Raw genomic sequence first — 25,658 nt, forward strand, 5'->3', positions numbered from 1 at the left:
AAGGAAGGAAGGAAGGAAGGAAGGAAGGAAGGAAGGAAGAAAAGAAAAGAAAAGAAAAGAAGAAAACAGAAAGGAAGAAACAAAGAAAAAGACAAAGAAAAGCTGCCAGAGACACTGAGATAAGTAATTTACCCAAGGTTACACAATCAATATGTATCACAGGCAGGCCTAGAGCCTATATGTCTTGACTGATATGGGCTCTCTATTCACCATGCCAAGCCAAGAAAGAATCTGGGAAGCAAATGGAGTTCCCCAAAGAGTCAAAAATTAAAGTCACAGTCAAGGCTTTCTCCAGCCCTTGTTCCAGATTCACTCCCTTCTCCTCTTTACCTGTATGGAAATAGATTTAGTCTTATTCTAATTGTCCTTTCCCCAGAGCCACTATACTGTCTCCCAGCTCCCAGGATGCTCTTTCTTCAACCTTACCCTTGAGTTCTGGACTTGGTCAGAGCAAGTCCCTCAAGAAGTCAACACTGCCATTGAAGCAAACACTGTGATTCCTAGTTCCCAGCCACAGACTGAACTAGGAACAGATTTGTTCTTCAGTTTTGCTGCCAGAGGACTTCAAAGACTGCCAAGGAAACCTAGTGGTTCTTAGAGAGAAAACTTGCCAGTCTTCTGTACATTCAAAAAAATAATGACATCTTTTTTGAAAGGAGTTGAGTCTCCTTCCTCTTTCTCATTATGTTTTCACCCTTTGGGCTTTGAGGGAGGAAGAGTTTCTTATGAAGTGCAAAGTTAGGAGACAAAGGAAAAGAAATTTTATTCCATATCATCATCAGAAGGAAGCCTTTGGAACTCAATGTCACCAGGATTGGTCTTCAGGATAAAAATAGAAATAGCTTCTCACACATTGTTATCTTAATTTGTAAATGATAGCTCCATAATAAATTATGAAAAGATCTTTATCATCTTTGAGGTTGACGTGTGAACAAATATGCATGATCTCCTATAAACTACAGGAAGAATTTTGGATGGCACATGGGGCCTCACCCAAGTAACATATCCAAAGTGGCTATTCAAGGTGGGGGACTCTTTCATAGGACAAATAAAAATGATAGAATTTTTAAAAAGTCATTGACTTCAATCAAAGACATGGGTTCAAATTCCACTTACACTGACACTTACTAACTTGGGACTTTAAGCTAGTAACAGTCTTCCCAAGTTCTCTCATTTCTTCCTCAGTTTCTTCATTTGTAAAACAAAGGAATTAGACTTTATAGTCTCTGAAGTCTCTTCCAGTTACAGATCTCTGACCCTATGAATTTTCAGAATAGAAGACTGCCCACATTCCTGAAGTAAAAATAAAGATATATTTCTTTCCCATCCAAGTTCATGAACCCTCCCCCACCCCCAAAATCTATCACTGACCTCAGAAAGATATATGAACCCCAAGTTAAGAATCTCTGATCTAGAAGATGTCTTAAATCCCTTCTGGCTTTTATTCCATCAAAGCAGGTCAATGCCAGAATGCAGCATTGTCCTCTGTTCACATTAGGAACTTATAAATGCTAGAGAAGCAAAGACTCAGGGGAGACACGATCGTTGTCTTCAAGTGCTTAAGGGCTATCATGTGCTTGAGAGATTGGATTGGATTTACTCTCCTTAGCTCTAGAGAGGAGGACTCAGCTGGAGCTCCAGGGAGGAAGATTCTGCCTCATTTTTAAGGAAAAACAGACTAACGAGAGGTGTTCAATAACACAGGAATGTGCTGTCTCCCAGGCCCTGACTTTATCACCAAAGGTACTTAGTATAGCCAAGGTGACCCTTTTTCTGGAAAACTATTGCCCCAAACATCCCTTCTCAAACTAAGAATTCATGAATAGAACTAGTCAGTTTCAGTAAGGGTCCCCCACTCTCCTTGGCCCTTTTATCCAGACTGTTCTGTTTCGATAGTTTTTCTGAATGACCATCATTCCTAAGCAGGGTATCCCAAAAAGGCTCTTGGGCTGCCATGAGGCACATGGTGGGCTTTGGTATCCAGCTCCCCCTCCAGGAGGCACAGGCCAGCAGGCAGATCATTTGGGAGTTTTGAGGAGGGAGGAAGTAAAGTTTGGATTTTGCACTCTGGCCAGGAATGACTAAGCTGGATGGAGCAGCCTAGGGCTAATTGCCATGTGCTCAAGTGAAGTTAATAAAGTTGCATCCTATGAATCTCCTAGGTCTCCTGGGTTTCTATTTCCCAAAGGGGCCTGGCATCAAGAATGTACTTTGTTCATTTATTTTGGCAAGTTTAGCTCTTTATGCTTCAGACTGCACTTCCTAGTCTGTTTTGCAAGCTTAATAAAGTGTTAGTAATGAGGCTTCCCTTCAGCTGCGGCTGTATAAATGCAACTGAGAAATGGGGCAAAAGTGACAGGTTTTATTTTTTTTCTAAAGAATTATTGTGTTTGCAAAAGAGAAAAGTGAGAATTAATGAGATTCTATTCTCCTTGGAAAGACCCCATCCCCAACCCCACCTAAGAATGCATCTGGACCAAAGGCACCCAGTTTCTTATATGCATCCCCATCCCATCTTGGGTTGTATGTGTACATGTGAGTACACACACACACACACACACACACACACACACACGCACATACACGCACACAAATACACACCGGTGATGCTAAAAATCTATATCTCATGAGTCATCTAAGAACTTAGTCCCCCATTGACTCAACACTTATATTACATAACATATATGCTATAAGAATTTATTGAGTCACTAAAGTGCCCAGTGCTGGATGCTTTGGATTTACAAAAAAGTCTCACTTGGAGCAGCCAGGTGTCACAGTGGTTAGAGGCCCTGGTCTGGAGTCACAAAGACTTATCTTCCTATTCGTATTTGTAAAGCACATTTAAATTTTGGTGATATATAAGTATTAGCTATTCATTATCACCATTTTAATAATATTATTTTATCTTCTTCAGCTACATGTTCACTTAGTGTTCGCTAGACAAGAATCTCATATTTTGGGTACCAACTACTTTGTTATATTTTTAAATTGTCCTATTCTAAGCGATCACTTAATGCAGATATTGATAATATGGAAATAGGTCTTGATTAATGACATATGCAAAATTCAGTGGAATTACTCGTTGGCTACAGGGGGAGGGGAGGGGAAGGAAAGAACATGAATCAGTAACCATGAAAAATATTCTAAATCAATCAAATAAATAAAATGTTTCAATTAAAAAATTAATTAATTAAAATGGTCCTAAAAAGAATCATTCAGAGTACTTTCTTACTTAATTTCCCCTTTAACCAATGTTGTGGAGATATGGAGGCAGGGGAGAAGAAGGAAGAAGGATCACACAGTCCTGAGTCATTTCATATAGTTTTGTTGTTTTTGTTGTTGTTGAATTAATTGGGATGAATAAACCTCTGGCCATATGCCTCCCAGTAAATACTTAGCTACCTTGTTCTAGGAAAGTGGACATAGTCTATTGCTGGGACAAAGCCATGTTGAGGTCAAAGGATCATCCAAGGATTGAAGTATAAGATCCCATTATAAGGGAAGAGTACTGGGATCTGGGGTTAAAGACAGCAGATTCCCTAGAGGAAGTAGGTCCTTGAGCTTAACCTTGAAGGAAGGTTTGAATTGACAGCAGGGAAAAGGAGAAGATTCCAGAAGTAGAAAAGAAAACTTGAAAAGAATTGGGCTCATCAGTACCAGAAAGATAAAGGATTAAAGCCATTATGAGGTTTGAAAGGGGGAACACTAACTTTCTCAGCCATTAAATCCTTGGATGCAGGTATGACAGCACTGCTCCTCAATGTGAAGCTAAGAAAAGAAAGTACTAAATTAATAGATGATGGTATTTACAGGCATGAGTAAGCTTATGGAACTCATTAACCTAAAACAAGGGTTCTTAACCTGGGGCTCATAGACCCCAAGGGAACCATGGATAGATTTCAGTGGTGTATGAACTTGGATGGGGAACAAAAATGCATCTTTATTTTCATTAACCTCTAACTGAAATTTAACATTTCCAATTTAGACAACAGAAAATAGTCCTGAAAAGAGGTTCATAGGCTTCACCAAACTGCCAAAAGAGTCTATGACATAAAAATAGTCAGGAATCTCTGCTCTAAAAAGTTGCTCTAGCCAAACTTTTTTTTTTCTAGCCAAACATTTTAATATGTTCAAGAGTTTGCTGATAAATTTCTAGACAAGAGATCTGGACAAAGATATTTTCAATATTTTTTTCTCTTGGGAACAATATCCCGGAAGGCAATTCCTAAAATCCTTCTCCTACAATCCCTTGATCCCATTTTGACAGAATCCTGGGCTGGAGAAATCACAGATCAGCTATGATCCTTTGCCTTTTCCTTCCTTCCTCAAGTCTTTTGCATCTGGGCTTTCCTCTTTAATCCCCACTGCCACCACTCCATTTAAGTCTTTATCATCTCCACTATTCTTGGTTCTTGTTCTCAGGAAAAGATTCGAAATTCATATTTACTAAGGCAGAAATCAATAATGATAGCAGCAAACTAGGACAAAGAAAGAAGAGGAAAAATTGATTAGGAAAAGAATGAAGGAAAGAAGTATTTATTGCTCGGTCATTTTAGTCCAGTCTGACTCTTCATGATTTCATTTGGTTTGGTTTTGTCTTTTCGTCCCTACCTTCTGTCTCAGAATCCATTCTAAGTTCTAAGGCAGAAGAAAAGATCTAGACAATTAGGATCAAGTGACTTGCCTAAGGTCACATAGCTAGGAAGTGTCCGAAGCCAAATTTGAATCCAAGACCTCCTATCTCCAGGCCTGGCTCTTAATCTTCTGAGCCACCTACCTGCCCTATCTTTCATTTGGGGTTTTCTCAGCAAAGATACAGGAATGATTTACTATTTCCTTCTCCAGCTCATTTTAAAGATGAGAAAACTGAGGCAAAGAGGATTAAGTGACTTGTCTGAGATCACACAGCTCGTAAGTATTTGAGGCCAAATTTGGACTGAGGAAGACTCTATCCACTGAACCACCTTGCTGCTCTAAGCATTTACTAAGCTTACTTAATGTCAGAAACCATGCTAAAAACCTTACAAATATTATCCCATGTTTGTCCTCACAACAACCCTGGGAGGTAGGTATTCCTACTATTCTCTTTTTATAGTAATGGAAACTCAGGCAGACAGAGGCTAACTGATTTTCCTAGTAAAATGGTAACCTGTCTCAGACCCAATGCTCTATCCACTGTACCACCTAGCTTCCTGGGAAGGAATAGAATGGTCACCTAACAGAAATGAGGACCTAGGTGACATTAGATAGCATAAATGTGTAGAGTTTCATAATTTCAGATCCATTCATTGACTACATTCCCACATGGGAAGTGATAAAGTTATTTAATATATCTATGATACTCAAAAAAGTCAGGATACTGGTTAAATTGATCACATACCTACATGGAGAGGTGATAATTAATATACTTAAGCTATGACAGTTGAAATACTTGAGGTACTTGTTAAACTGATTTCAGTTCCATTCAATAGCACATGAATAGGAAGAATCAAAGGAGGTGGAGAGGGGTAATAATTCAGGGCTGTGGCTAGGCAAGCCATGATAAACAATAGGTCAAAGAGGCAAAAACAATCAAGGATTGAGGATAATATAAAATTTTGTTGGTTTACCAAGGGGTCAAGATAGGGAGGGAGAAAGGGGATAGCCAGTGTAGGAGTGATGTTCTGTTAAAGAACTGAGGGATAAGAGAAAAAGAGGTCACAATGAAGATAAAGAATAGGGCTAAGGATTATGAACACAAGAAAATATGACATGAAAAAACATAATGATCTGATAAATTTATTTATTATTTATCATCGCCAAATGAATTTAGAAGTTCCTAAACACAGAAGTGGAATTCTTGTAGGTGATGGCAAGGCCAAGAGGGTGAACATTTTTGTATGTAGCTGAGGTGAACTGGAGGAGCAGGTCATAGGAAATTAGTAAATTGATGAATTCAGAGGTTAGGACATTTGAGAGGGTGTCAATACTTGTGTTGAAGCTCCTAATATGAAGACAGACAATGGGAAGGAAAGCCAGGCACTGAACTCACTGAGGAAGGAAGGAGAACATCATGGCAGTCTATAAATAGCAGTCACTTAATTTTGGATTGGCTGATAAATTTGAATATCAGATAAATTCCAAAATCTGTAATCAGACATTCAAGATCCCTAATTATGTGGCCTTTTATTTATCTTTTCATCTTTCTCTCCCACACAAATGTTCACACTCCCCTATCTGAGCTGAGCCACTCATGGTTCCTTTACATGTCTTATATCTCCATTCATTTGGACACCTCAAATGCTCTTCTGCCTCCTTTTCATCCAGTCAGAGCTTACTCTACCATATGTATTGCTAGGTATCTTTTCATGTGTAGGTATTTCATCTCCTCTATTAAATCATAAGCTATTCAAAGGTGTAGACTACATCTTGTGTTTCTTTCCATAATCCCCTTTCCTTGAATATCTAGTATATTCTTTTGTTCAGCATATTCTACTCTATTCGATTTTAAACATGCTGGTGATCTAGGAGGACGTCTACCCCAATCATATGAAGACTTCCCCTTGTAAAATGGGTGAATGAGAACAATTTTTTCCAATGACAATGAAGGCAGCTGAATCAGGTGCTGTGAAACACTTAGAGTTTGGTGAGATATGAAAGATGCCAAGGTCATCCATTGCATCTTGGGCCATAGTCAATTATCCTGACTTTTTTCTTGCCACTGGACTTTGAGGACTCTGGAAGAGAGGTAGTGGAGCTGACAATCTTGTGCGACTCTGACTTACTTGATTACAACTCATGGACAAGTCAAGATATCACTCCATGAAGTCATTGATCCTCTTCAAAAACAAAGGATGAACAACAACAGAATCTACTCAGTAAATTCTAATCAGCAATAAAGATTTCAAACACTACTCCAAAAGGAATAATGAGCTTCCCTGAAAGTCAAGAGATATGTATGGACCTAGGAGACAAAGGTAAGGTGATCTTGGTCACAATGAATCTGTCATCTAAATACATATACAAGAAGCTGGCTTCTTACTCAATTTTCTTCTCAAATTGTTCCTCTTAATTATACTCCTAGTGCCTGGTCAAAACACTAGTAGAAAAGAGAAAAATGGGTAGTTCATTACCAGCATTCAAACTCTTCATCCAACTAATCTGCTACTGAAATAAATTTCACAGTTTAATCACGGTAATATGTACTTCTACTCTCTGATGTAACATTTGCCTTTCTTTCTTAGTTTCTCCTTCTAGAATGGGAAAGTTTGGATTTAAAATAATTAAACAAATAGATTTTTTTGCAAATAGAGCCCAAACTTAATTTATCTGCCATGCCAGCCATTTCCAAATCATCACTACCAAGCAGCCACTGCCTTCAAAAAACACAAACAAAAACTGCATCTCTAGAAAAAGAAGTGTCATCCAAACCCTGTTCCTGGTAACCAAAATACAATGTTCTGAGACATGGAAAAGATACGGAGCAATGCCTGAGAAAGTTCATAAAGTTTTATACAGATTGGTTTTAGTCTGGTTCAAATTAGTCAACCAAATTGAATTTCCAGATGTTTTATTTGAGTCTAACTTAACTATAGAAAAAAGACTACTGGGAGGGTAAATTGGTAATATGGTTATTTTAGGTTCTAAAGAGAGAACCACAAAAGTCATATGGACTTGATTAGAACATATTGGTCATAGTGTCCAAAGAACTGTTTTCAAATGGGGTGTCTGGGGATGCAATAATGAAGGTGTGAAGAAATATTCTCTAGCCAAAGTGGGGACTGTTAGTTGGGAGAAATAGCACTTGGTCACACCACATCATGCTCCAAGAGAGCAGAGCTTAGCCAAAAGAATGAAATATGTTCATAGGGCAGGAGGAAGAACTTTTTGACCATTACAGAGATAAAATACTGACATTAGGAAGAAGGAGGGAATTCAAGTCTCAGTCCCTTAACAACTTTTAGAAAAGAACAAATGCCATTTTCCCCCTGGAGCTAAAGGAGTGGATGAGAAATCATATTTCCAATTTTTGTTTTCCAGCACTCCAGTATATTCAGGAGCATACAAATTAGGAGGCTTACAAATCTAAGGTCAGTAGTCCAGGTGATGAAGGTTAAGTTTGAAGGGATGAATGAAATATGAATAAGGGTTTGACTTCTATGTTGATTGAAGGAATAGTTGATGTGTATATGACTGGACATGGCTGATAATCTATGGTCCTGAAACATTTCTAATGTCTTAGACATTAGGTCAACAAAATTCCCATGAAACCACATGTAAAGTTTTATAGATATAATAATGACTTGATGGTAACAAAGAATGGCAAAGACCTAGAACCTGCATTTTGAAGCATCAGTAAGACAAGAACACAACATAAAAGACAGAATGAGAAAAAGTAAGGGAAGGGTAGAGAACTGGATTTGGACTTAGAAAGACCTGGGTTCAAATCCCACTTCAGATATAGTTAGTAAGCTATGTGACCCGAGACAAATCACTTAAAATATCTCTGTGTCTCAGTTTCCCTATTTATACCAAAAAATAATTGTATTGAATAACCTCTAAAATCCATTCTGGCTCTACATCTATAATCCTATGAGTGGTTATGCTTAGGGGGGACTGATTCAGCTCTAGGGCCAGGGTAATCCAAAATTGGTCTTCATAGGTAAGGGTAAGAAAGCCTAGATTGTCTTAAGTCCTAGAAAAATTTTAAGGAAGCATTATTCTGAGTTTAACAGTCTTTCTTGATAAGGTTAAGAGCTTGAGTTTTCTACATAATCCATCAGTAAACGAGGATTTCTTAAGCACTCACTATATACCAGTCACTGTGATGAGCACTGGGGATACAAAAAAAAAAAAAAACAAGGTAGAATACAATTAAGAAACACACATTCTGATGGCAGAGACAACATACAAACAACCACGTGCAAACAAGTTATACATGGGATAAATTGTGGGCAGCCTCAAAATAAAGATTCTAAGATTGGGGAGGAGTTTGAAAGGTTTCGTGTAGAAGGTAAAACTCCAGGTAAGCTTTTAAGTAAATCAGGGATGGAACATGAGGAGAGAGGGAACCCCAGGAATGGAAGGCAACTAGTGAAAATACTCAAGAGTCAGGATATGAACTGTTGTTTGTGAGCAACAACATGGAAACCAATATCACTAGATCTCAGAGGATGTGGAAATTAAGGTTTAAAATGACTGGTAAGATAGGAAGGGATCAAGTTATTAAGGTCCTCAACCATAATATGGAAGCTGGAAAGAGGGGAGTGTTTATAAGAAACTTCTGACATACCAGATAAAAAAGATAGAATAAATAAAAAATAATGATTACTAGCTTTCAAAGGCCCCTTGAGAGTTACAAACAAATTCCATCCTACATTTTTACTTGCTTTGTAGGATTCGATGATTTTCAGTGGTCAGTTCTACCATGATTCTCTAGATAATACTTCTAGGTCTCATTCGCAAGGTGATGGCCTGAATCTCCTTTGGATAAGTGATATAATCACTTTGCATAGGGTTGAGCTTCTAAGTGAACTAGCTACCACAAAGTAACACCATTCCCTACATTATAGGTGACTGGTCTGAGCTGGTCCTATGGTCACATTGTAAGTATACACTTGAACAATCTATGTCAGGTTGATTTCTGAATAGTATGAGGTTGGTTTTGAATTCCTGCTTAAGTAGGAGTTATATAATATATAATGAATAATATAATATTATCACAATATATCTTATAATACTACAAAACATATAATATCCTTCTTGGATCTTTTCATTGGAGGCTACCCAGGGACACTATCGATATGGAGAACTTGCTAATCAAATTTCTAATAGTAATCAGCAAAGCCCTCAAATCATTAAAGGCACTTGAAGATTCCAGGAATGTGCTACCCAAGCAGAGTACTCACCTTCTGAGGATCCACAGGTATCCTTCACCAGAAGAACATCCAAAATACTTGCTTTCAAGCTGTTTGTACAAATGCTATTGACGCAATCTAAAAGAAAAGATGTAAATATAGGTGGCATATTGGCTAAGGCTACAATGTTTTGAGAAAATATCATTCTTTAGTCTGTCATATCAATCAATCAGTAAAAATTTATTAAGCATCTACAATGTTCCAAGTATTGTGTTAAATGCTAGGAATATAATAAAAGAGGCAGGCAGACACATGAGTAGACTAAAGTCCAGATGTGGTAGTGAGGGCCTGCATCAGAATGGTGGCCGTGTCAAAGGAAAAAAGGAGACATACTCAAGAGATGTTCCAAAGCAGAAATCAACAGACCTTGGTAACAGAGAATGAAAAATAGTGAGGAGTTAAGGATAACACCTAGGTTGTTAGCCTGAGGGACTTGGAAGATGGTATAGCTTCTATAGCAATAGGGAAGGCAGAAGGAGAAAGGGTTTAGGGAGAAAGCTGATGAACTCCATTTTAGATATATGTAGTTTATGATGTCTCCTGGATATCCATTCAAGATGTCTGAAAAGTAATTGGAGATATGAGATTGGAGGTCAGTAAAGGAATTGGAGCACAATGGGTAGATTTGAGAATGACTTGCAGAGATGGTAATTAAATTCATAGATGTTGAGGATATTACCAAGTAAGACAGTACAGAGGGAGGAAAGAAAAGGGCCAGGATAGAATTTGGTGGAACACCTACAGTTAGAGTTCATGATCTGACATGATCCAGCAAAGGAGACGAATAAAGAATAGTCAGACAGGTAGGAGGAGAACCAGGAGAGGGTGGAAAAAGGAGAGATTGTTCAGTAATGTCAAAGCCTTCAGAGAGGTTGAGAGGCATGAGACTTGAAAAAAAAAGGCTATTGGTTTTTGGCAACTAAGAAATCATTGGCAGCTTTAAAGAGAGAAGTTTAATTGGAATGATGAGGTTGGAAGACAAATTATATGGGGTTCAGATTAGAGTAAGAAGAGAAAAAGAAGAGACATCTCTTAAAGACAGCCTTTTCAAAGGGTTTAGCAACAAAAGACTGAAGAGCTGTAGGAAGATAGCTGGAAGGAAGGGATTAAGTGAGGAATTTTTTGAGGATGGAGGAGATGTGGCTATGTTTTCAGGCGATAGGGAATAAGTCAGTAGACAGAAAGATTGAAAATAAGTGATATAGTGGGAATGAAAGAGGGTGCAATCTGTTGAAGGAAATGGAATAGAACGAATAGGTAGGTAGGCAGAATAGGTGGGAGGGGAGTTCCCTTGATAAAGGGTCAGCACACCTCATCATATGAATCAAGTTTGAAGGAGAAGATAGCAGAAAGTCACAGTGATATAAGATGGGGAATAAGGGGAGAAGAAGAACCTCACAGTAAATGATCTCAATTTTTTTCTATAAAATATCAGCTAAGTTTCTCAGTTAAGAGTATAGAAAGAGAAGGGTCCATTAGAGGTCTGAGGAGGGCTAAAAAGTTTTAAAGATCTAATGTGGAGAGTAGGATAGTGAGTTGTTATAGCAAGAACAGGATTTTTAGCATTACTGAGGGCCCAGTTGAGGTATAACAAATGGATAGTGGACCATGTCAGAATGATTGAATTAGTTTCTCTATGTTTGTTCAGCAAGGGGTGTGTGTGTGTGTGTGTGTGTGTGTGTGTGTGTGTGTGTGTGTGTGTGTGTTTGTGTGTGTATGAGAGAGAGAGAGAGAGTATGGGTGGGTTAATGTGGATGTTGTTATGGGTATGGTGAAGAAGGTCAAAGACATTGAACGGTGAGTAGTCCAGAACTGAGATGACAATAAAACAGCTAGGAAGAGTCAATTTGTATGTTGAAATTACCTAGGGAAGAGGGCACTGTAGTCGAATTAGTTTACATAAATATCAGATTAGGAAAAAGAGTGACTAGTGCCAGGGAAATAGCCTGGGAGAGAATTAAGGGGTTAAGGGATCAAAGGTCATAGTACAGATGAAAAGTAGAGTTTTTCTAAGAAAGCAGAGGAAGATAATGAAAAGCCCCCAAAGTATGATTGGNTACATATACATATACATATATACACATACACTGCCTCAACCAGTAAGCTGAGGGGAATGAATGAAAGTGCAGCTAGTATGGAAAGGGTGGCCAGGGAGGCTGTGTGATCTCAAGAGTCAGGTTTCAGCAAGCTAGTAAATGGATGGAGTGGGAGACAAAAAGATTTAGCATGAACAGAAGTCTGCTGCCCATAGAACAGGAATTCCATGGAGGACAGTGACAAGGCTGAGTGGGATTTGTTTGAAACTTTGGAGTAAGAAGTTTGATGGAGGTGGAAATACGGAGCTGGATGGTCAGGATGGGGAACTGGGTTTAGATGATGGCCTAGAGGGACTGAGAATCACTGGAATCTGAAGAGTGTGACCAGGTGTGAGGATGAGTTCAAAAGTTCTCCATAAGAGAAGAAACCAAGTTTTATGTGTCTCTCTATTTCTCCCACTATCTAGCACTGTACCTTTATTATAGTAGGTGCTAAGAAATGTTTGTTCACTCAATGATCTCAGTTCAACTGATGTATGCTGTGTCATTCATTAAATGCTAAAACACTGATGAAGGTTACATAAGTCATACTTTATGGCAATTTAATAGAAGCTTCCATATTTATAAAGGAAAGTCATTTTTTAATTCCTCTCAAAAAGGTTATTGTATTCATCTAACTACTCCTTCCCCTTGTCCCTTTCCAACTACCCGATTCCAAACCTCCTAACAAATCTAGCATGCTGTAAATAGTACCTGAGAAGCTGATACAAAACATCTTTGATGAAGGGTGAGAAATTATAGATATAGGCTGCAAAAAGAATTTAGAGCCTCGTATCAGAGATTCGCCTCCTTCCCTTTATCATAGGGTCAAAATTTTAGAATAGCAAGATACCTCAGAGGTCATTTAAATACAGCCTCCTCATTTCACAGATAAGGAGCTAAAAGATTTGTCCAAAGTCACAGGAGGAGAAAAGGCAGGGCTGGAATTCAAACCTGGGTTTGAAATCCAATGCTCTTTGCATTGCCCTATGATGAATAACACTGGGAATGCTGGATTTGGAATCAGAAGATCTGAGTTCAAATTCCAACTTTGCTACTTGGCAGACTTTAAATAAATCACAACCTGTCAGAACTTTAGCCACATAATCTATAAAATAAGAGCTCTGGAATAGATTTTGTTTAAGGTCCCTTCTATTCTGCCATTCTATCAACCACAACCATGGTATTTTTCAGGCAAAATTAGTTCTAGGTCCTTATAACAGGCTTGACTTCTAAACATATCACTGCACAAACAGAAAGATTAATTATACCACCCAAACACAAAGCTGCCCATGTTAGCCCTTCAATAATAATAGCTGATATTTCTATAGCACTGTAAGTTTTGCAAATCATTTTCCACATGTAACAATGCCCTTCCTTCTCCACCCCCTCAGTTGCCCTCTCATTTCCCCTACTGCTTGATGTTAAGAACCCATTATCTAGAGGTAAACATGAGTTACATATGCCTTCTGTGAAGATTCATAAATTCAGAAGGAACAGGAACCACACTGGAACCCATAAAATGAAATGAATCAATGCCTGTAACCAAAATTGGAACCCTGTCACTTGTCAGTTGGTTCGTGATTCTAGGCCAGCTATGGAGAATGCCCCCTACTATCCAGAATCCCAAGTCACTTATACCCAACATAGAATTTAAGGTTGAGAGGTACTTAATTTCCCTAGATATGGGGGCAGCTAGAGGGCTCAGTGGATTGAAAGCCAGGCCTAGAGACAGGAGGTCCTAGGTTCAAATCTCACCTCAGACACTTCCTAGCTGTGTGACCCTGGTCAAGTCACTTGACCCCCATTGCCTAACCCTTACCAATCTTCTGCCTTGGAACCAATTCTGAGTATTGATTTCAAGACAGAAGGTAAGGGTTTAAAAAAAAGGTTTCCTAGATATGCCCTCTCAGTTCTAAGTCAACTATTGCAGCAGGGCATATTCCCTTTCTTCTGGGACCAATCTTGTTGACTAATTCTTTCCATTTCCTTGGACAAAAAATGTGGTGACTGTTAATATGGTGATCCTGATCCTAGAAGAGAACCAAAGTCCTATATCTTTTAGGTCCATAAGCTTAATAGTCCTTCATTCTATGAGTTGTCTTCTCCATCTGCCTGGTAAGTTATCCCTTGTTGAGAAGCTATGGAACAGACCTGGGTCAATTTAAGTCTAACTTGAAAGCTATAGATTCTTAGAGTAAAGAACATATAAAGATAAGACAGCTCTAGAAGTGTGGTGGGGAGTTCTTGAGACCCTACAAAAATTTCTTTAGACTGCTTTCATCTGCTTCTATCTTTTTGTGGACTACTTTGTCTACCTTGTGGACTGCTTTAACCTAGGAATTATTGAATATGTCTTATTTTTTAAATTACCTATCTCAGCCCTCATGCTTTACTCAAAGTTCTTTGTACCAGATGGAGTCATTTCCAGGAGAGCCCTAAAGGGTACTTTTCTCCCATAGAATGTTGAGCACCTCTATCCCAATCGCCTGAAACTGACTGAACATCCTTAACCATGCCACTTAAAATGCCAGATGAGTGCAATCCATTAGTGGGTCAATGAAGAAGAGAAAGTCTGTACTGTAGACAAAGCCCTGGACTTTGACCCTACTAATTCTTAGTCAGTGACTTTGGGGAATGAGCCTCAGTTTCGTCCTTTATAAAATTTAGGAGATTAGGCTAGATGATCTCTAAGACTCCTAGCTCTAAGGTTCTGTAATTCTCTGATCCCAAGTTAGTATGCAAGAGTGATATGGATGAGATGTTACATACACTGGTTCTGTCACTACAGACCGCACCTTAGGAATTGGAGGGTGAGAAATGGATTTGAAATTAAGGAGAAAGTCCAAGAAGCCACTTGAAAAAACTAAGGTACCTCAAAATGCTTTGAACCTCTCTTTGGTATATATTATGTTATAATCTTCATTATTGTTGTATACATAACTAACTCTCATGCTAGACTGCAAACTCTTTAAGGACAGCAACTACATCTCATTCATCTTTGGATTCCTCCATAGGACAAAACACCAATCATAGTGCCATAAGCATAGGTTTTTTTTTGTTTGTTTGTTTTTTGTTTTTGTTGTTGTTGTTGTTGTTGTTGTTGTTGTTGTTGTTTTGTACAGACCTGTGGTTTCGTCAGTGTGGGAACTCTATCAATGAAGAATAGAAACTCATATGTAATTTACAGCCTTAATTGTCTGGAGCCTTGAGAGATTGAATGACTCATCAAATACCTACACACACAACTTCAGCCCAGGACTTTCTGAGTCTAAGGTTGTCCTTCTGTCCTTTATACTAGGAGGCCTCTCTTAAACTTGTAAATGTTTAATAAATAAGAATTTGGTTCCATTAAGGAAGTAGAGGTTCTCTGGCATGCAGGTGAAAGGAGAGGATTAAACAGTAATTACTGTTTATTGCTTTGTTTATCTTGGCAGGAAGAATCCTCTAATAACTAAGATTTACACCAGCCCTTAACTTCTCCTTCCTATTTGTTAAAGATGTCTTTCTGTGTTAATGGTCCATCATGACCCTCAAGATTCCATCCATGACAAAATATGTGAACTGAATGTCCATTTGACTGGATAGGAGATGTACTAATGATGGTTTGACTTGTGGATTTTTGTACATCTTGGGGGAAATGATAAGGATGTTCCTCTCTGGGGCAAGTCTACTATCACGGAAGGCCTCTGAGATTTCTTCCAGCTCTAGATTTATAAGCCTTGATCTTTAATAAAACTAGAGAATTCCAGAGTAAGAATTGATCTTAATTGACCATATAGTCTAATTCTCTAATTTTATTGATGAGGAAACTGAGGTGTCCAAGGCCACCCAGCAACTGAGGTCCAGAATCCAGAACCTAGATCTCCTGACTCCCAGCCTAGTGTTTTTTATATAATATAGATATGTCATATACTAGAAAAAGATGGAGATGCATAAATGCATCCAGACCATTCAGACCCCCATTCCTTCATATGGTTGATACTTGCTTTGTCCACAGTGGAGATGGGGAACAGATGGCCATGATCCCCTGTGCAGTTATCCTTCTCATTCTCAAAGTTGTCCGCCCACTTAGGAGTTAAATGATACTAATTCATTTAACCTTTCCTCATAAATTCTATTCTGTAATGATTTAGATATCACTCATGCTTCACCAGGAAATTTCACCAACAAAAACAAATCATAACAACTGATGATACTCACACAGCACTTTGTTTAATTTATTATGAATATGGTAAAAATAATAGCTCAAATTTCTATTAAGGTCTACAAAATACTTTCCTCATAACAGCCCTGAATGGGAGATAACATGAGTTTATTATCTCCATTTTATGGATGAGGAAACTAAGAGCTGGAAAAGCAAAAAGTTTTCCCCCAGATTATACATAAAATGAGGAAGTGACAGAACCAAAACTGGACCCCAAGTTCTCTAACTCCTAACCATAGCTTTTAATTCCAAGATTCAAAGGCAACTTAAAACATTATACAGCGCCAATCTGTGTACCTCTTTTCAGTCTCTCTTCTTTCCTGTGACATACCACATGCTGAGTTGCATGACACAAGACCAGAAATAGTAGAATGAATCACCCACCAAGACCCCAGATCCCAAATTTGAGATGTTCCCAGTCAGCCAGCCTCCTCTTTCATTCCAAATTGGTGATTGGCCTGACATTAAGTAGAAAAAAATGGCTCATCTCCCTCAGAAAGAAGAACATCTCAAGTGTACTGTAACCCCTACCTGCCAAGATCACATGTCCAAGTAGTAGTAGAAGTACTAATAATAAGAATGGACAGCTAGGTGGCGCAATGGATAGAGCCCTGGGCTTCAAATCCAGAAGACTCATCTCCATGAGTCCAAATCTAGCCTCAGACATTTACTAGCTGTGTGACCCTGGGCAAGTCACTTAGCCCTGTTTGCCTCAGTTCTTCACTATAAAATGAGCTAGAGAAGGAAATGACAAACTACTTTAGTATCTTTGCTAAGAAAACCCCAAAATGGGTTTACTAAGAGTTGGAAACGATTAACAAAAACAATATTAATAATAAAAACAAAAAGGAAAGTAATGTTTTAGAAGGGGAACAGAATTGGCAATCAGAAAATAAATTCTAGCCTCAGCTCTTCAATTCACTAAAGAGCTGTCATTTTTTAGGTCACTGATTCTCTCTCAGAGTCTCAGTATTCTCATTTGTAGATTGAGGCAACTGGATTAAATGACCTCTGAGGTCTATTCCAGTTTTTAAAACACTATGGCAATATTAAAATAGTTAGCTATTGTGAATTGTACTAAGAGATACTGTAAAATAATATTAATAAGATTGTATGCTAGTAATTACTTTTATTATGTAAGTGCCTTGAAAGGTACTGGGTTTCCCATGCCTAGAAGCTTTCAACCAGAGGCAAGATGGCCACCTGCCAGAGAGTTGTAGATAACTTTCCTATTCGGGTTAATGCTGTACTAGGTGGCCCATGAGGTCCCTTCTAGCTCTGAGATTCTATGATTCTGTGATAAGTGAATTAACACACTTTTGAATATTATCACCATCGTAAGTGATCTTAGAAAATCTCCCTTCTAAGCAAAGTGACCATGTTTTCAGAGCCAAACATTGTCAGATGTCTGGAAAATGACATTATTTTTGGAAGACTCATTTAAAATACATGATCTTTTCTTAAAATTGATACCATCTCAAAAAATATGGAAGGTATGTATACATATCTATTCATTCAACAGCATGAATGAATGAATGAATGAATGAATGAATGAGCATTCATTATATGCTAGACACTGTGCCAAGACTGGACATACAAGTTCAAGAAGAAATACAGTCTCAGCCCTAAAAGAACTTCTTTCAAGGAAGACAATATACATATGAGAATGATGGTCAGGGAGGGATATTTGTACTGGAATGTCACAGGAATGATGACTTAGGGTAATTAATTATCACATCCTTTCCAGGAATGGCAGCCTCGATTTGATTCCTGTTTCCTTAACTATGGGAAGAATTAGGGCAGTGGGGAGGGAACAGAGACAGGAGGAAAAGAACGAGACCATTACATGGCAATGAATATAACCTGAAAGCGGCAGCAGACTAATTATGGAAAACTCTTACCAGTAAGGAGCTCAGGGACTCAGATCTAGATTGAAGTTGGAGTTGGAGATCTGGATTGAAGGGGACTATAAATATATAGTCCCTGTCCTCAGGGAGCTTCCATTCTAATAACTGAGTCTATAAGTCATACTTTGATAGAAACAATGGCAGACCAACTTACTCTAGACAGCAAACCAATCTTTCTGCTGCTTGATTAAAACCAATAAGGTATTAGAAATGGTGCTTATAGCTGGGCCATTAAGTAGTGAGGAAACAAAAACCAAGGCAGGAAAAAAACAACTCAAAAAGTGTGTTTCATCTGGCAGAGGAATTAAAATGAAGGAAGTCACTGAGAAGCCCAAAATAAAGCCAGTCTTCATCGCCACCCACTAGTTTGATGACTTATACAACAATGGCTTTGTACATCTTTGTGTTGACTCAGAAAGCAGTTCTTCTAGACTCCTGTCATGTCCCCAGAAGATTTCAATCCTCGGGGTATAATTAAATATTGAAATGACCTTAGCCAATTGGGTTTGCATGACTGGTAATGAGTTTTCATATAAAAACTAAACAATACCAAAACCTGTGTGTAGCTCTTTTCTTTTCAAAGCTCTTTAGAATATATTTTATCTGGCTGAATCAACATAAATAAGACTTTTGGAAGGTTGATTGGAAAGATATTATTCCCCCTATCTTACAGAAAAAGAAACTGAGAGTTAGGTATTGTGGCAGTGGAAAGAAAACTAGATTTGGAATCTAGATTTGTTCTTTAGAAGCTGTACTACCTTGGGCAAATTTCTGTACCTCTGTGAGCCTCAGTTTCCTTAACTATTCAATGAGGAGTTTGGACTAGAGGACTTCTTAGTTCTGAATCCTGTAATCCTCTGAGGTTAGCTGACTTGCCCAAGGACACACAGCTAATTGGTAACTGAGTTTCAGCCTAGAACCCACATCTCTCAATCCCTAGTCCTTTCCCCTACAGGAAAATCAGGTTTTCATTTTAAATTCAATTATTTTGGAAGGCAAGTTACCCAGATTGTTTCATTTTGAATGCTTGCTTTGGGGGCTGGGGGCTGGGAGGAAAGCAGACAAAGATTGCTTTGCAACTGTTCAGCCATGTCGAATTTTGGAGTGTTTGAGAGAGACTCTTGGCCTAATACGCCTGTGCCTGTTGTAAGTCTGCAAACATTCCAGGCCACCAGACTGATCAAACCAATTTAACGGGGCTAGTGGCAAGAGTGATCTCAGATTTGCTAACCGTCATGCCTGTGTCTGGGCGTGCAAAGCGGCACATTTTTCACTGACCATTTGGTTTGATTGGAAGGGGAAAAAATTAAGAAAAAAATGAGAAATTAAATAGCAGGTGTTGAGTGTATTTGATTATCTTGGACTCCATTTTTAAGTTCCTGTAAAAGATGATTTCTAAGTACCTCCTTACCCCAGGCCCAAACTATGAGAGCTGGGTCACTCAGTGCCATCATGGCAAGGAACTAAGTGGAAACTTAACCAGGTCTCAGTTTCCTCATCTGTAAAGTGAAAAAGTTAAACTAGGAGACTACAGATGGGCCCTTTTTCAGCACTGATATCCTCAAATTCTAGATTCAGTTTTGTTCATTGGATCAAACCTCCCCTTCCTAATAGCCCCGAGCACTTAATTATAATATTTAATTACTTTTTGGCACTTGATTATTCAACACTTAATTGAGCATTGGAATATATTTTGTCTTCTATCTTCTCAGTTTCCTGTATATAAATTTCATCTCTGAACCTAGAGTAAGCTCCCTGAGGGAAAGGACCACATCATCTCACTGCTCCTATAACCTCCACCCCTTCATCCCCTGCTGCCCCCAGGGCCCACGATATTTCTGGGTACATATTTGAAGGAGAGGATATTAGATTGATCAGGGAACTCTCATTTCCCTTATAGCTGTAACAGCCCATTAATAATAATAATAATAATAATAATAACTAGCATTCAGAGAGTTCTTTCAGGTCTGTAAAGCACTTTGCATATGATATCTTGCTTCATTCTCATAACAACCCCAAGAGATGAGTGCTTTTATTGTCCCCATTTTACAGATGGAGAAAATGAGAGTGAGGGAGGTGACTTACACAGTAAATAAATGTCTGAGGCAGGATGTGAATTGAAAGTTTCCTAATTCCCAGTTCCTGTCCTTTTATTCACACACACACATATATATATATGTACATATATAAACACACACACCCACATATATACATATACATATATTGCTATATAGCACTAACTAAGCTAAAGATTTTAATTCATAGTTGAGGAAATAAAGCCTTAGAAGAAAAGGGACTTCTCTAAAGTCACCTGGGAAGTTAGTGGCAGTGTCGAGGTCTTCTGATTCCAAAGCCAAGCCTCTTTCTCCTCATCAGGGGACTTCCCTCTTTAAATTTCTAGATAATTTGTAAAACAAGGACAATGATACATGCCCAAACCAGTGTTCTTTCCACTATTTGTCAATTCCTCAATAGTCTTAAAAAAACTCAAATTAAATGGGATTTTCAGAAAATTCCTGAAAATGGAGAAAATACAAAGCTTACTTAAGAAATATCAAACTTATTAAGTAGATGAGAGCAAGGTAGCTAGGTGGATAAGAGTGCCAGGCCTAAAGTCAGAAAGACTTAAAAAAAAAATCAAATCCAGCTTCAAATACTTACTTAATATCTGTGTGACTCTGAGCAAGTCACTTAATCTCTATTTCTTCATCTGTAAAACAGGAACAATTAATAGCACCTAACTCTCAGGGTTGATATGAGAATCAAATGAGATATTATTATTATAAGTGCTTGTAGCCTAATGCCTGGCACGTAGGAAGCACTATCTAATATCTAAATGTTAATGGTGATAATGATGATGATATGAGCAGGTTAGTAGTCAGTGGATAGAGCGCCAGGCCTGGAATCAATAAGACTCATCTTCCTGAGTTCAAATCCTGAGTTCCTCAGACACTTACTAGCTGTGTGACCCTGGGCAAGTCACTTAATATTGTTTACTTCAGTTTCCTCATTTCTAAAATGAGTTGGAGAAGGAAATATCAAACTATTCCAGTATCTTTGCCAAGAAAATCCCAAATGGGGTCATGAGGAGTCAGACACAACTAAAATAACTAAACAACAATATGATGGTAATGGTAATGCTGGAAGGAGGGCAAGAAATTTCCTTAAACCTCTAACTTTGCCTTCCCACACCTAGGATACCTAGTTTTATCAAAATTATCCAGTCCTTCTTTCAGCTGCTGATTCTATTATGTGAAGGGCTCTAACATTTAGGGCAATTAAAACTTGTATTCTTTTCTCTCTTCCTCTCTCCTCTTTTGAAAAATATAGGATGATTCCCACCTCTAGGTTCAAAATGGATATGAGTTTCTCAAATCCTCCCCAGATTTATTCAACCCTTGTGATTGTGAAATTAGGGGGAAAATTGAGTCTGAGCTTAAAGTGATAACTTGCCAAAGGAAAAGGATGGGAAAATAAGACTTGAGATGAGCTTTGTGAGTTCATGAATAAAATGGAAGGAAAGGTTTGACTCTAAGGCCAAGCTTTCACTATGAGAAAGAGAAAGTAATATAGATAAAACAACCTCATCCACCTTCAGCTCCACCACCCCCCTCAAAAAAAGAAAAAAAAGTTCCATAGTACCCAGGGGCAGGAAAATCTGAATGCTGATCTGGCTTCAAACACTTAACATAGTTAGGTGACTCTGAGCAAGATACTTAACCTCTGTCTGTCTCAGTTTCCTAATCTGTCAAATGGGAAATAATAATAGTGTCTAGTGCTGGAGTTGTATCAAATGAGAGAATATTTGTAAAGCACTTTGCAAAACTTAAAGTGCTACATTAATATTAGTCATGTTTTCCCTAAAAATATCTAGACGTTCTATGAGAAAAGACAACAATAGGAAATTAATAGCAAAACTAATCTTTATACTATTCAAACTGCCTGGCATGGAATAGTCAATCAACACTCAGTTAACTACTGAGAACCAGTTACACTAGCTCTTAATTCTCTTCACCTAAAATACCCTCATTTCACTCATCTAAGTGAATCCTTATCATCTTTCTAGGTCTAGTTCAAATCCTGACTCTTCCATGAAGTTTTTGTGACTATATCAGTCTTCATCTATCTTTCTCTTCTCCAAATTAAAAGGTTTTTTTTAATACCACTCAGTTCAGCATTTAATAATACACAACTTCCATTGCTCCCTTTTTTGTGGGTCATTCTTATCCCCACAACTAGATTAGACTCTTCTTCAGAATAAAATTGACATAATATGTATATTTATATGCAATACAAATTGCCTTGTTCATTATAAGTGAGTGGTAAATATTTACCTCTCAATTGGTTACCTAATAACTTTTTTTCCAAATTCCAAGAAATGCAGAACAATGGAAGGTGACTGCAGAGATTATTAGGATTAGCTACCCAAGAAAGATTTGAGAAAGATATCCAAACACGGCATCACCATTCTGGACCGAGAACTGACCAAGGAGCAAATCTTAAAGCTATCCACACATATCTTATTTTCAAAAGGCCAACCCCCCCCCCCCCGCCAAAAAAGATGCTTCTATTGAAACTGAATCTACAACAGTTTAATATCTAGTTCATAATGTTCTCATCCTTTCTTCAATGTTATCCTTATCTATCCTTCCATCTTCTACCTTCCTACAAGAGAAGAGCAGAATATGTTACAACCTCTTGGTAAAGTACAACTATCCTTTGACAGATAATACTGAATGGACTAAATATACCAAGTCCTAATTTGGACCCTTGAAAAAAGGAAAAAGGTGCCTTCAAATTATGCCGAAAGCAATAACCTTAAATTTGAGTAGTTAGATTTTCCAGTCCATGCTCATTTGGGGTATAGGGAATTGAATATTGAAGGGAAGCATTAATATAGTATACTCATTAAGCAGCATAGCTCTAATTAGCCAATCAAACTAACTGTACTTTTCCCATCCTTGTTATTCCATCACAAGAACAAAAGATGCAAAAGATATTAAGCTTTTCCATTCCTCATTCTTATTACTCCCAGTAAAACTACAAGCTTCACAGGTCAGAAGCAAAATTCTCACGATAGGGGTTGCCTGGCCCTGGAGCTGGGTTTGGTCTAGGCTAAGTTCTCTGTTCCTATTCAAGTTCAAGAGAACAAAAATTAAAAACCAAGACACCACAGGCTCCATAACATCCAGAAATTCATCAGTCCTGTTTGTTCTCTTTTGAAGACTAAGAAAAAAAAAAAAAAAAAACTGATCTATACCCTTAAAAATTCCAGTGGAAAAGCTCTCACGCCACTGAAGTGAATATGATATGTCTATCACCCATGCAAGATGTATGATATATAATCTATGACATGCTCTCAAGTCATAAATGTAAAATCCATCCTTTAAAGCAAATAATGAATTCTTTGCTAGTCTTGAATTTACAGCATCTGCTGCCTGGGAGTACTTGACACTAAAAAATCCAACCCATGGCCTAAAATAGACATATGAGCATAGCATATTAATTTTTCTATCTTCTATAGCGTCATCAATGGAGTCCAACTGTTTATGTGAGTCTGCAAGAGTTACTGAAGAAGGCGGATTAACACGTGAGCTCTCTCACTCATGCTTTCAGAAGTCAGAACTCAGGAAATCAAACTCTTCCTTGCAATGAAAATGAATCCTGGCCTTTGCTTACTTTGCATCTTGTACTTTCAAATAAAAAAAAAAAAGTTTGGTGGGTTTTTTTCAGGGATAGTAGAGAAGGGGGAGGAGAAGGGAAAAGAGCGAAGAAAGAAATCTATTGGATTAAAATTCTGAGAAATAACTATGAAATTTTAATTATCTTGAAGTAATAATAAATGTTTGATGAGGTAATAACGAGATATACAGGAAAATGTTAATGAACGAACAAAAACTAAAGACTGTATTAATAAGGGAAGAAAGAGATCCTGCATAGTAACTGAGTAGTTCTTCATATCTTGGCGGAAGCTTTTTGGATGTCAGATTGAGTGGTTTCATGGGTCATTCTGTAGTTAGGATAATGTTGTGTTTGTTTATGGTAGAAACAAAGATTTTTGCATATTTGTCCCTGGCAGAACTGTTACAAAAATAACTCCTGGCTTTAAGCTGAAATTCTAAAGCCTCTTGGAGTTAGCTTTTTCTCTTTAACTCTCAGAGCTGTTCTCTCCTCTCGTTGCTACTGTTATCAGGCAAATGTAATAAAAAGAGGGCAATATCAGGAAAACCAGACTGCCTGACATCTTCAGCCATCCCATTTCTGGGACTTTTCCCAAACTTCATACACAAAAAATTAAACAGCATATTCTCATTTTGTCTAACTGTTTACTTGGAAAAAACACCGTATAATTAAAACCATTTTCCAAATTGTAAAAAACACAACAACAAAAAAGATGAGTCAGGCCTTGAGATATATTGTTCCAAGTAGGAACAGAAAATATTGGCCAGGAGGAAGCATTTGCAAGTTGTTTTCATTTTTCATCTCAAATGTATCGAGGGCTCACCCTCATGACTCCAGAGAAGTTAATTTTAGGAATAAAGCAATTAGAAGGATGAGAAGGAAAATCATCAGAGGCTAAGACCAGAGAGAGTCCCCGCCAGCATCTTTAGGCATTCAGTGCTGAGGACATATTTTGGCAAATCCTGACATTCTCACGTTCTGGGGCTGGGGTGGGGTAGAAGATCCTTCCGAATTTGCTCCAAGCAGATTTCATAATTACCCTCGTGCTCTCACATTGGTCAGGAAAATGCAATGAGGTTCCCCCACCCCACCCCCAACAAAGAACACACAAGCAACTAGTAAGCCTCCTCTGAGCCATGTTTCTCAGGCAACTACAAAAGAAGCAAGTTAGAGAGACCTTGGGTGGATGGACTCTTTTTGCAAATCATAGGAAGGAGGTTCAAACTCACCCTTATCCAGACTAGGAATTCCAGGTCTTTGAAGAAACCCAGTAGTCAAAACACTTGGGCACCCTGAACTCCTTTCTTATTCTCATCCTTCCTTATCCTCGTCATTCTTCCCACCAGGAAGAATCCCCCTTTTCCCAAGAGGTGAACAATATCATGAATCCAGCAAAATAGTGCAAGTTGATAAGATAATATTCATCTAGAGGATTAGTCCCCTACCCCCTCCTCAGATCCTTTCTCTTTGGGGTAATTCAGCTTTACTGAAAGTGTAGTCCCTGCTCTTACCTAAAAAGATACTTTCTATAGCATCCCTATTCCTATTCATTTCTTCTGACCCGAAGGATGCCTAGCGGAGAGCCAGAATGGGGTCACTCAAGGTTTCTGCACTTAAGTTGGGGGGAGGGTTAATAGGAAAATTGTGCCCATGTCTGTGCCCACAACTACCAAAGCAAAATGGAGAAGGGAGCTGTCAGCTGCTGAATATGATCAGTGTAGACAGCTCATCTGGATTATTCAACAATAAGAAAAACCTCAGCAAATTTCTTTTTCTTCACCAGCAGGATTATTTGGATAATCACTGCCTCTTTAGGCAGAGCCAACTTTTCAACCAAGGCAGAAGAAATTAGAGGTGATATTTGCTACTCCTGGCACTGAGATGGATGGGG

The sequence above is a fragment of the Gracilinanus agilis genome, chromosome 3, assembly GCF_016433145.1.
Source record: "Gracilinanus agilis isolate LMUSP501 chromosome 3, AgileGrace, whole genome shotgun sequence".
NCBI lineage: Eukaryota > Metazoa > Chordata > Mammalia > Didelphimorphia > Didelphidae > Gracilinanus > Gracilinanus agilis.